Below are 13,917 nucleotides of genomic sequence, written 5' to 3' on the forward strand. Positions count from 1 at the left end.
GCAGGTCCTTTGGATGTATATTGGCAAAGAGAGTACAGGTCAAGCCCATGAGAGAAGGTGCCTGGATTCCTCTCTAAAGGTACCATTGTCCCTATGTTCTCCTCAGGAACCCACTCACATGCAGACACTTCAGCTGTACACTGGATACTTCCTGCCCCTTATTGCTGCTCAGAAAGCAGATGACACTAGCAAACAGAAGCCTACCTAGGTCACACACCATGGGAGGACACCTGAGAGCAGCCGCTGCGTAAGAAGAGAGTAAATCCTTAGACATAGGACACTCTTGCTTTTTGCTTTAAAGATACCTTCACCCACATCATAAAAGAAAATAATAATGGAAGGATTATTTCCCAGAATTCTTCTACCACCCAGTGCAAGTGTAGTAAAAAGAGTATAAACTCTGGATCAGCCTTATCTAGTTTTTTATACCAGATCAACAATCAACTAGTGAAATGAACCTCTCTGTGGCCTCATTTGTAGAACAGGGATAATATCAACCTTACCACCTTGTTTTGAGGATTAGAGACGATAGAAATGAAATGTTTGGAAGATACTCAGGCAAAAGTCCTGTTGTCATTGGTTTGTTAATTTAGCCCTAAGTAGTAGACAGTCCTAAAATTCTGGAGCGAAGGGGTCTTAGAGGTCTATTCCAACTGCTCTCCTAAGGTAGAATTATCTTCTCTAATATCTCTGATGGATACAGTTTGAATACCTCACTGCTTTGAAAGATAGTCTGGGACTAATATTGGATCTGAAAGGCAAAATATGAATGAATGAATGAATGAATGAATGTTCAGCTATTTGGAGAAATAGAACAAAATCACATAAGGGTATTTAAATGGATTCAGATGAGAAGAAGTAAAGTATAGATGAGTTTTGAGCAAGGCAGAAAAAAATGAGTCAGCGGAGTATTAAGGGGTGACCACCTAAGGAATGAAATGCACTCAATTTCCAGGAAAAATGATTTTACCCTCACAAGTAACAAATTAGCATAACATTTAAATGCATTGGTGTTTAACTGTGCTGGTAATTTTTTTGTTCACAGTTTGAGGTAATAAACTTGTAGATTGCCTTTTTATACTTACTGAATACATTAGTTCTAAATATGGAAAGACTTGATTAAATATTCAAAGATTGTCTTTGTTGTTTTATTAAAATGTGTGTGTGTGTGTGTGTGTGTGTGTGTGTGTGTGTGTGCATGTATATATATTTTCTGCACCAATGCTGGCCTTCCTGATCTACCCACATTCCCATGAAAAAGTCTTAGAAAATTTACCTTTCAGCAGCATCAGGACCATGGCTAAAACATGAACTCAACAGACATTCTGTGCTGGTACAATTCAATCAGCCCCTGCATTCAAATGAAAACACCATTCCAGAGGGCTGAGAAGGGCACATTTAGTTACCCATCCCTCAGCCAAAAGCTTGTCGATTTCCAAGATTTGATAAATGTGTGATCTTTGGAACCCTACTTGACCAGGGGAAAATGCTTCTGAGATTATACTAATGCCACCAAATGGTAATTGGACCTCACATAACTAGAATGAGGAGAAACATCTGAGCTGCCTGTAAATAAACTGCATCCCATTCCATCTTTTTTCAGGAAACTGGTTTAAGTCTACATGTACCCACACTTGAAAAAGAGGCTCAAGTAGCCATCTCTAGAGAAAAAATATTCACTCTGTTCAAATCACTTGAACAGCATTAATTTGTGCTCTCTACACTTTGCTCACAAATGTAACTCAAGAATATATTGGAAACATAGAAGCATAACTAAAATAAGTGCTAGAAAATTGATTAGATTTAATTTCTATTTCAACATATAGTTTGTTTCTTAGGCAGGGGCTAACAATTCTGTACTATCTGGAAATAGATAACTATACTAACAAATTTCACATAGATTATCTTTGTGTATTTATTCCAGACAAAAACTGAATCAAATTTAAGCCTTGCTTAATAGGAGAAAAGAAATAAGAAGCAACAGATCATCAGCAATGAAAGAATAAGCTTTTTCTCAGATACTAAGGGTTTTTGGTTTGTTTTTTTGTTTGTTTGTTTGCTTGTTTTAGGTATAATTTACCTACACTAAAATTTACAAACCTTTAGTGTGCAGCTCAGGGAATTTTTACTTATATATAACCACCATCAAGATCAAGATACATAATATTTTCATCAACCCAGTCAAAGTTATATAATGTAACTAGTTTTTTCCCCCCATACTCTTATTTATTCCCTTTTTTTGAGAAATAGCCATATACTGAAGAGGACTTCATTTAACAATCATCTATAGCACAAATTCAGAATGCTAATCACTAGGGATATCAAGATTAAAAAAATAATTGCCCTGTCTTCAAGCTGTTCTCAGTCTAGTACACAACATGATTTTAAACTTCCAATGAATTACATTTTTAATATATGAAGTGCTCCTTTACAGCAGTGTAACAGATTTCTGGATTATGTATGCTATGGTATATACTGGATAGAAACAACTAGTATCTACCCCAGAAACTACCATATAATTATCAGAAATGTAGGTACTCATAATTTTACATGTAAGGTTGGTCCTTTGCAATAAATTCTAAACTATTCTCATATCTAGAATTTGCCTTGGGCTTTCCACGTTTACTAATTTACATATTTCCTCATTTGCACTTTCCCAAATTAGTCATTCTCCTTTCAGTTGCACTAGAACTCATTTTCTGACTAGGTGCTATACCCTTACACTTTAGACAACAGTCTTATAAAATAAGAATAAGAGAATCAGTGAGTAAACTTTTTCGTCAGTCCCAATGTCTCAGTTTTAGATGCATGATTGTTTCTAGTAACTAGATATGTTTGCCTGGAGTTATATTCTTGACTCTATTATTTTCAATACTAGAATAACAATTGTGTTGGTTTGAAACTGTTATGGACTCCAGAAGAGCCAAGATCTTTTAACCCAATCTTGTTGGGTGGAAACTTTTAATTGAGTATTTCCATGGAGATGTGACCCATTCAACTGTGGGTGAGAACTCTGATTATATTATTTCCATGGAGGTGTGGCCCCGCCCATTCAGGATGGGTCTTGATTAGTTCACTGGACTACTTAAGAGAGTCAAGAGCTGACACAGACACTGACGCTTGGACACACTTGGAGATGCAGACAGAAGGATGTTTGGAGATGCTAAGCTAAGAGACGAAGCCCAGAGTTTGCCCCAGAGAAGCTAAGAGAGGACCCCCATATGCTTAGAGAGAAATGCCCTGGAAGAAAGGAGCAATGACACACAGCAGCTGAGCGAGAGGAGCAAAGACAGAAGCCCAGAGACATTTTGGAGAAAGCCATTTTGAAACACAACCCAGGAGTAAAGGACCAGCAGATGCTAGCCACATGCCTTCCCAGCTGAGACAGGTGTTCCAGATGCCATCAGCCATTCTTCAGTGAAAGTATCCTCTTGTTGAAGCCTCAGTTAGACACTTCCATGGCCTTTAGAACTGTAGTTTTGTAACCTAATAAATCCTCTTTATGAAAGCCAATCCATTTCTGGTATTTTGCAAAAGGGCAGCATTAGCAAACTGGAACAGATTTTGGTACCACAGCAGTGGGGTGCTGCTGAGTTTGCAAATACAAACATGTTGGAATGGCCTTTTAAATGGATAAGGGGGAGATTCTGGAAGAACTGCAAGAAGCTTGATAGAAAAGGCCTAGATTGCTTTGAAGAGACTGTTGGTAGAAATATGGACTCTAAAGAAACTTCTGATGAGGATTTAAACAGAAATGACGAATGTGTCATTGCCAACTGGAAGAAAGGAGATCTTTGTTTTAAAGTGGCAGAGAATTTGGCAAGGTTGAGACCTGGTGTCAGATGGAAGGCAGAATTTGAAAGCAATGAGCTAGGATACCTAGCTGAAGGGATCTCCAAACTAAATGTAAAAAATGCAGCCTGGCTTCTCCTTGCAGCTTATAGTAAAATGTAAGAAGAAAGAGATAAGCTGAGAACTGAACTCTTGGGTACAAATAAACCAGAGACTGATGGTCTGGAAAATTCTGGGGTTCCAGAAAATGAGACCCCGGAATCTAGTACCCCACGTGAACATTTAATGAAACCTGGAAACAGCCAGCCATTTCAGTACAAGCAAGGATTGGAAATGGAGTTATCCAGGAAAGATTTGTAGAAAGTCCTACTGTCTGATGGTTTTGACCCCTGTAAGCTGCATGCCAAGCCAACAAATTTTTGCAAGGTCTGTATAGACAAAACCACTGCCAATCTGGTTTAGTCCAGGGACAGAAAAGGGACAAATTGAAGGAAAGATGACTTCAAAGGCAGAACCATAGAAGCTAAGGTCTGGAGCCAAGAAATCTTGGGCCAGGAGAGTGGAGCTGCCCATGCATGTGGAAAGAGTGAGTTTGCCCCAGAGGCTGAGGGCAGGCCTTCTGCCTCAATGCCCAGGAAGAGTGCTGCCACCCCAGGTATCAGAGAGGGTGGAACACATTTCCCGGAGATGGGGGAGAGCATAGCCACCACCCCACTGTTCTGACAGGGTTCAGGGAGTGCCCCGGAGATGGAAGAGAGTCTGGGTGTCACCCTGATGCTTGAAGAGGTGGGGCCAAGAAGAAAGTGGTCTCCCCAGTGTGAAGATATGTTGGAGCACTACCCCAGCATTTGGAGAGAAAAAGGTCTCTGCGCAAGCCTTTGGAAAGGGTGGGACTGTCACTCTCTCAGACTTTGAAATCTAATGACGTTTGTCCTTAGGATTTTCAGAAATGTTTTGGTTCTGCGACACTTGTTTTCCTTTCAATTTCTCCCTATGGCAATGGGAATGTTTATCCTATGACAGTCCCTCCTTTGTATACTGGAAGCAGATAACTTGTTCTGCGTTTCACAGGTCCACAGCCAGATGGGAATGTTAAGACTTTGTACTTATCTATATATTGTGACGGAATGAATGTATTTTTGCGTTTGGAAAGAACATGTCTTTCTGGGGTCCAGAGGTGTAATGTGCCAGTTTGAAACTGTTAAGGACCCCAGAAGAGCCATGATCTTTTAACCCAATCTTGTTGGGTGGAAACTTTTGACTGAGTATTTCCATGGAGATGTGACCCATTCAACTGTGGGTGAGAACTCTGATTATATTATTTCCATGGAAGTGTGGCGCCGCCCATTCAGGGTGAGTCTTGATTAGTTCACTGGACTACTTAAGAGAGCTCAAGAGCCAACACAAAAGCTGACACTTGGAGATGCTTGAAGACGCAGACAGAAGGACATTTTGAGATGCTAAGCTAAGAGATGAGGCCCAGAGTTTGCCCCCAAGAAGCTGAGAGGATCCCCAGATACTTAGAGAGAAATGCAACCCAGGAGCAAAGGACTAGCAGATACCAGCCAGGTGCCTTCCCAGCTGACAGGGGTGTTCCAGATGCCATCAGCCATTTTTCAATGAAGGTAACCTCTTGTTGATGTCTTAGTTTGGACACTTTTATGGCCTTAGAACTGTAACTTTGTAACCTAATAAATTCCCTTTATAAAAGCCGATCTATTTCTGCTATTTTGCATAACAGCAACATTAGCAAACCAGCACAACAATCTTCTCCAGATATTTTTATTTCATTTGTTCCTTCCTTTAGTTCTGGTTTGTAATTCTTTTTCTCCCATCTTGAGTTGAATATTTAATTAATTAATTTCCTTCAATTCTTGTCTTATAATGAATACTTTAGGTCTGTAGCACCATTTTTTTTTAATATTCATGATTTTTAATCCAGTTTGTAATAATTTCATTTAATGTAATTTGAGAAGTATTTAATTTTTATATATTTGGAAAGGGTTTTAAATTTTCTTTAAAATTTTCCAACTAATCTCTTGTTTATTTTCTTGCAGTCAGAGAATGTGGTTCATTTAATAGGGCTTTTGGGGCATGTGTGCGAACAAATACATGACCAGTCTTTGAAAATATTCCATGAACACGTGAAAAGAATGTGTAGTTTCATTTTATTTAATATATAATTATCAATTCAACTTCATTAATTACACTGTTCAGAACCTCTGTACCTTATTTGGGAGTATGGGGGAGGGGAAGGAAGAGGGGAGACTTTGGAGGGATTAAGAAATTAAATTATTGTTTCTGTCAATTTCCCCTCATATTTATGAAGTTTCTATTCATATATCTTTCTCCATTGTTATTCATCAATAAAGGTTTCAACTGTTATATCATTGGTGATTCTATCTATTATCAATATGAATTTACTTTTTTCACTACTGATTTTGTCTTACAATAATACCCCCTTTTCTTTTGCAATATTTGTTGATAAACCTTTGACCATTATTATTTTGTTCTTTACCTAATTGAGAATTTTGGACTACTACTGAGGTCTTTAAATCATTTATATTTACTAATACAACAAATGTGTTTAATCTTTTAAAATCTGGTTTGTAATTTATGCTTCTTATCCTTCCTGTTGTCTCATTGGCATTTGCTTTTTATTCTATGATACATGAACTGGGTTTTGTTTTTTATTTTTACCTTCCCTTGGATTTATTTGGTTTTTTTTTTTTTTTTTTTGGAAGGTACATACCCAACATTTTAATTCTTGTGAGAACATTTCAGTTTAAAAAATACATATATTTTGCAATATATATTTCTCTGATTGTCAGGTATGAAATGTTAAGTGTTGAGTCTTCCTATGCAAGATGAGAAATTCATTCCTGATTTCTTACTCTTGTTAATATAATTTAGAGTTTTAGAGTTGAGGTATTGTTATTCAATTATTATTTTTAAAATTTTTATGGCTTTTTTTCCCAAACAAATATTTGTTGTTTGTGTTGAGGGTAGCCTTCTTCCCCACTTCTAATGTTTCCTTTTATGTTACATGTATGAGTCTTCTGGTTTTTCTCCAACTCTTCCCTCAATCCTCCATGGAGAAGTAGAGAAGCTTAAACTGATGAATTTCTAAAGAATGGAGTGGGTGGGCTTTTCCTGCTTGGTCGTTTACTGATCCCAGAGGTTAAGAACTCCTCTCTGCTCTCCTTGCCTTTAAGTCTCACTAGTTATGGAGTAGTCTGACCCAATGTAGAGCAGCCATGATGGGCAGGTTTGTATGCCTAATTACGAGGTTCAGTAGCAGATCCATTTGGGTCTCACTGAAGTTATGTTCTCTAATTAAGACTTTATCAGTCATAAAGGTAATTTGGTACTCCCCCTGCTCTCTGTTGTCTTGTTTTTCAGTGGTTCAGAAATCAGGCAATGGCTCCAAAAATGTCAACATTTTGGTGCATTTTCTAGGAATTTGAGAAATAAAACAGGAAAAGTGTTCAGCAGATCAGTGCCAAATTCAGTTGTCTTCCTGGATAGAGTCAAGGATGAGCAGAGGGTGTCGGAAATAAAGCGGTACCTGTAAGGGAATAAACGCTCTCTCGGTTCTGGAGGAGAAAAGAATTTATTTACGATCTTGCAAGATGGGGCGTCCAGCCAAACACGCGGAAGGCTGGCGCGCCAGAGGAAGAGAATGGCGGTCTTTAAATCTCCTACTCCTAATTCGCAAGTCCCTCCCGTTTCCCCATTGACTGGGTACTACAGTGGTTACAGCCTATCCGAGAACACTAACTAATCATCTTTTGAGATTTTAATTTGTACAGCCAATCCCAGAGAGCCAACTAGCTCATTATTGAGATTTTGAACTGATCAGCCTATCCCCCCCAAATTTTTATTTTTTTTTTTTTGCTGTGAGTTCCCGCCTCTAATACTACCTCATATCTCTTTACATCAGGCAGATTCTCTCTTCTCTTTGTCTGGGGCTTGTTTAAACTGGTTTTGCCTCCATTTCCCTTATTCCATGCTGTCTCTATGTGAAAACGAAACTTATTCCTTTCTTATAGAGGGAAATAAAACACTAGAGTCTTATCCTGCCATTGTAGAAAACAATACAGCAGAAAGAAATGGTACCTATGGCCTACAGTATTCAAAAACAAAGGAAAGAGGGCATCATGAGGAGCATGTGGCAGCAATATTTTTCCTCATGAGGTTCCCAGAAACAGAATCTTCAGAAACATTGCCAACAGTTGCTGTTGAGGAGTCTACTGAGAGTGACTGTTAAGCAAAAACAAGTATGAAACCTGAGGAGGCACATCACCATTTTCAAGAAGAGTTTCTCAAATGTCCCTCTCTGAGAGAGCAACCGGTATGCAGAGTAACCTTTCCCAAATATATGGTAAATGCTTATGCCAAAGTTGACCTCTTGCTGGGAAATTTCTCTCAACTGATTTTAAGTTTAAGACCATGATTCTGGACAGTTAACATTAATTGACTGACCTCCTGGGAAGCTGTATGTACTCCAGAAAAAAAACGTGTTCTTAAATTTAATCCATTCCATAGATGTGAACCCAGTATGAGTAGGACATTTTGATGAAGTTACTTCAGTTAAGGTGTGGCCTCCTCAATCAGGATAGGTCTTAATCCTATTACCAGAGACCACTGAAAGTAGAATGAAATTCATACATAGAAAGCCACAGGAAGTCAATGGAACTCAGAAGAGATGGGAGAGACCAGGAGATGCTGCCATGTACCTTGTCATGTGACAAGCTAAGGACCAAGAACCACCAGGCAGACAGCCCCAGAATGCCACAGTCTTGGAAGAAAGCATTGCCTTGATGATGCTTTGATTTGGACTTTTTTCCAGCCTGAGACCATGAATGAATAAACTCCCACTGTTTAACTTGACCCATTTCATGGTATTTGCTTGAGCAGCCTAGGAAACTAAAGCAGAAGATGAAACTAAAACCAAGAAGATTTTCTTCTTAACCCTGATTCCTCTGAGCTTCTGCTATGGTCTTTGACAACCCTAAGGACAGGTATCCCAGGAATATTGTTTTGCCTGGAAAAACTGATTTTGGATCAGTGGACGGCTCATTTTATACATTTTATAAGTGTGGGGGCCAAAACCGTGATGATTTGGGGGACTGTTGTTTAGTTAAGACTCTTTAAAGTGGGCACATGTCAGAGACTGAGACTTGAACTGATTTAATTTCTAAGGTCCTAAAAAAATCACATGGAGTACCTGTGGGTGAGAATTCCAATTGTGGTTGTGGAAGAAGTCCCCCCTCTACCCAGGCAAAGAGGAACCCCATCTGGCTAGGACCGACAGAAAATGAGATTAAGAAAGGCTTTAATTTCTTTGGATATTTAATTCACAAGTTAAATTTAATTCCTTTGGAGTTTTTGTTTTGCTTTGTTTATGGACTACTTTAACTTGTAAGGGATATAATCTTTGACATTTCAAAGAAATCTCTAGGAATCTGATCATTAGAGAAGATACTTATTCAAATATATGCCATCTTTGAATTATTAGCTTTGTATTTTGGGAGTGTCTGTTTAGGCCTCCACAATTGCTTCTGCATCTCCAAATCAATACAATTTTTTGTTAAATCAATATTCAGTGTTTATATTATTATATATTAAATTATTAAAATTATACAAATACTATTCACAGCCGAGCATTTCAATATACCATTATATTTTCCTTTGTTTTTCCCCCTGGAGTCAGAAATTGCCTTGCTTGTTCTTTTCATTTTTTTCTAGTTTTATTTCTATCTTTGTCTAAGTTCATTTACTGCACCAAGCACATTCCAACAGACTCTCAAAACATTTTCCCAGGAGGTCAATCACCTTGTAAACATACCACTTGGAGTCTTCTACTCCCCTTCTACCTAGACTGGTTGATATTCAGGCCTCCTGCACAGCTATCATCCTGGGAATCTCCCATCCCTTTTCAACTTCTCTCCTACGCTGGATCTCCTGTTACCTGAGTCCCAAGCTTTCATTTTCTTCATTTACTCCCTAGTTTTGGTAAAGCATATTCTCCAATAGCTTACTGAGAACAGGCATACACAATAAAAATTTGGAAATTGGTATTCAACCATCAACCTTGACTGATAGTTTGGCTGACAGAAAAATTCTTATGAATTCTTTCATAATTTTGAAGTCAACTTCCATTGTCTCAGTCTTCCAATGCTGCTACTGAGAAATCTGAAGCCACTCTAACTTCTGATCCTTTGTATGTTGCTCAAAACTTATAGCGCTTTCTCTTTTTTTAATTTTTTTTTATTTTGAAATAATTTCAAACTTACAGGAAAGTTGCAAAAATAATATAGAGACAATACATAAGACTCTAATATACCCCACATCCAGATTTACCAACTATTAACATTTGCCACATTTGTTTTCTCATTCTATATGATATCTATTATACCTATCAATCTATCGATCCATCTAATCTGTGTTCTGAAATATCACAATGATGTTCCTTGATGTGAATCTGTTTTCATTCATTGACTTTCTTGATTGATGATTTCATCTTCTCTGATTTTTCTGTTCTCTACTTCTTTATCTTGTACTATTCAGGTATAAAGTCTTCTGGGATAGTCCTATGATTTTCTTATGTCTACTTTTCTACTTTACAGATCTTTGTCTTTTTGCTCTAATTTTAGAATATTCCCTCTATTTTATTTTTCAATACTTATGATTGAGATTTGCATTTATATTAACATATTATTAATGTCTAAAATCCATTTTGTTTTCTGAATGTTCCATTTCTATATTGCACTGTTATTGTTTCATGGATGCATTTGCCTCTTACCTTTCTGAGGTTTTAAATGCCATATATTTTTAAAGTTTTGTTCTTTATGAATAATCTCCATTTTCTCCAAGTTGCTTTTTTTCTATTTGTCTATTTACTCTCTGTTCTTCATGTTTGAAGCATTCCTCTGATGTATGGTAATCCTGGTTGTAGCCTCAGGATTAATGAGGACTAAAGGGGTTTTGAGACATTCTGGGCATGAGGGTAGGGTTTATTGATGCTGAGCTTTACTGTAATGTAGCTGGCTGTGCTGTTTTTCAGGGAAGATAAAAGGCCCATTATGAGGCCCAAAGGCAATTGTGGGAGAAGAAGAGAAGAAGAAGATAGAGGAGAACAAAGAGGAGGAGGGAGAGGGGAAAGGAAGGGGTATAAAAAGGGAAGTAGGAGGAGAAGGGAAGGAGGGCAAGGATGAGGAAGAAGGTGTTCAATAATTAGGAAATATGGAACAGTCTTTAATATATATATTGTTAAATAAAAAAAAGGTACAGAAAAAATATGTATAGATGGCCACTATTTGTATAAAAAGGAGAGGATGGGATAAAAACTTTTCTTCACATAACTTTTTGTACATTTTGAATTTTGATCATGTAAATTATTGCAAAAGTTCCTAGGTGTGGCTCTCTGTGTAGAATACTGTAAATGTTTTCAATTTCTATACTCATTTTTTGCTGAGGACACTTTTCTTACACATATCCAATCTCTCTGATCATTGTTCCTGTTTCAATTATTCTTATCCTCTCCCCAGAAATAACAAAATTAGGTTAAATATTAATCATCTTCTCTGTCATTATTTCCCTGACCTTCTCCTCTCTATGTTTATTCTTCCTTAACTTATACATGATCTTTTCATTCTCATTCATTCATTATCTTCTTTTTTTCAGCCAGTTCTCTGTTCATGGTTTCCAGCCGTGCTCTCCATTGATGCTGACAATTTTAATGTTTTTTTAATCTGGTTTAGTATTCCTCAGACTCTTCGAGATAATGTTCCTCTTCTCATTTCTCTGCAATATTTTTTTCAAAGATTTTGTCCCCAACTAGAGTGACCAACCATTCCAATTAGTTCAGGATTTTTCTAGTTTCATACTGAAATCTCACATTCCAGGAAACCCCTCAGTCCCAGGCAAACCAGGACAGATGGGCACTCTATCCTCAGCATTTGCCAGCAGACAAGGTGTCTAGATTTCCCTTGGCTCCACTCACCATTCACTTTAGTAGTAATTAAATCACTTCCTTGGATCAAGCCACCCAACACAGGGTTGTGCTTGGAGAGAAAATAGCTAAGCTTGTCAATGAAGACCAAGAAAGCTTTAATCTGACCACCACAAAGGGGTATTACTCTGACCTGCAGAGGACTCAGAGCCAGCCAGTATGAGACAGTAGAGCCAGTAGATAAATATTGCTCAGACTGTGCAGGACCTGCATTCAACAGGAGTGTGGAGCAGCAGCCAAACATAGTACAGAGCCAGCACAGCAGTTCCTGTTCCCTCTCTCCCAACCCCTTTACCCACCTAGGGTACCTTTTAGGGATCTCAGACAGTTGAGGAGCAGTACAAGAGACGACTCAAGAGGAAAATATTGGAGTGTCTGCCAACGCAGACATGTGGTGGGGACTCCGACCATATTTGTATTCCAAGCAGCTAAGTGGATAACATAATTTTGAATTATTTGGAAAGTTTTCCCTAATATTTAATCTGAATCCCTTCTGCTGCCAGATAAGCATACTGAAAGACTAATTTCTTTTTCCTTTATTTCAGGAAAAAGGCAAGTACACAAACTTATAAATGTGACACATCTGCATTCAGCTTCTGAACCGCAGTCACAACCAGTGATATTCAGGCTGCTCTGCTTGACTGAAACATTTTATAAAATAAATAAGCCCATTTGATGGCTATGGGCATGGTCTTAGTTTTCTAGGGCTGCTGCAGCAAATACTTATTGTCTTAACCAGAAATTATCATCTCATGGTTAGCCGTCGGAAGTCGAGGTGTCATCAGGGCCAGGCTTACTCAGAAGTAAGGTTCCGGAGATAGCTTGCTGGCAATCCATGATACAGCCCAGTCTCCACCTCCATCCTCACATGGCCATCTCCTCTCTCTGTCTCTCCCCAAATTTCCTCTCCTTATAAAATACCAGCCATACTGGATTAGGATCCACTCTAATACATTTTGTCCTCATCTTAACTAACAGCATCTTCAAATATACTACTTACAAGTAAGTTCACTGCCACAGGGCTGGGGTTAGGACTTGGAGATGTCTTTTTAGGGGACAGCATTCAATCCATAACAGGCATGGTCCATAATCTCCAGCCTAGCCATAGGTCCCACAAGTCTTAATGTTACACCCAACTTGTTATGTTAGCTACAATCATTCTCCCTTTTCAGCCTAGGAAATGTGGGCTCTCGTGGGTTAACTGACTTGCTGAAAGTTACCACACTATCAGCAACTGGTGGATCTAGAGTCAAGGATTTTTTACCGTAAAACACTGCCTTTCTAAACAGATGCAGAGTAAATGCATTCCAATCATCTTGTTCTTGGTTGTTTTAAGTTTTCATACATAGTTGTTAGCATACTGAAAGGCCTAATAAATGATCAAGTGATTGTGAGAGAAAAAGAACATTCTTATGATTGTTTGCTTAATGTTTTCAATAAAGTCAAATCACATACTGTGAATAGGTTGTTGTGATGTCCTAGGTAAACACATTAAGAGAACTATAAAAATAACGTATTGATATCTTAATTACTCAGGCATGTGTTCTTTGTGGACAGATTCCCAATTCTAGCTAGCTACCTTTGCTTATCTTTAATTGCCAAGTGCCATTGCCTACATTTACAGGAAGGCAGATAGGGAAAAGAAGCTCAGGGCAGGGATCAGGGCAAATACTAAAAAGGCTTTTGAAATTTTGAAGGTCAAGCTACCTCTATAAATGCTATCCAAAAGACCACAGTTTTTTGAACTCAGAATCACAGTAAATGGATGCTCTGTATCATCCCCAAAAGAAGAAAAAACTTGTCCCTTTCTTAAGAGGATGACTCTTTGAAGTCAAAGATCAGTCCAGAGTCTGCATACTTCTTTTTATAAAATCAAAGTAATCAACCTCTATGAAATAATAAGCAATTTAGTTTGAGCAATTCTGGTTAAAAGCGTACCAAGGCTGGGTGGGGGAGGTCTTCAGAACAGGGCACCCCAATGAGAGGAGGAATTCATCACTGACATTGTTTAGAAATGCTGGTCTGTGATGACAATGAAAAGCAGACTGACTTATAGTTGGGTTTAAGTTGTTTTTAAGCTCTCTACAGACATTGCACCCCCTATTGTC

This window comes from Choloepus didactylus, chromosome 12 (assembly GCF_015220235.1).
Source record: "Choloepus didactylus isolate mChoDid1 chromosome 12, mChoDid1.pri, whole genome shotgun sequence".
In the NCBI taxonomy this organism is placed as follows: domain Eukaryota; kingdom Metazoa; phylum Chordata; class Mammalia; order Pilosa; family Megalonychidae; genus Choloepus; species Choloepus didactylus.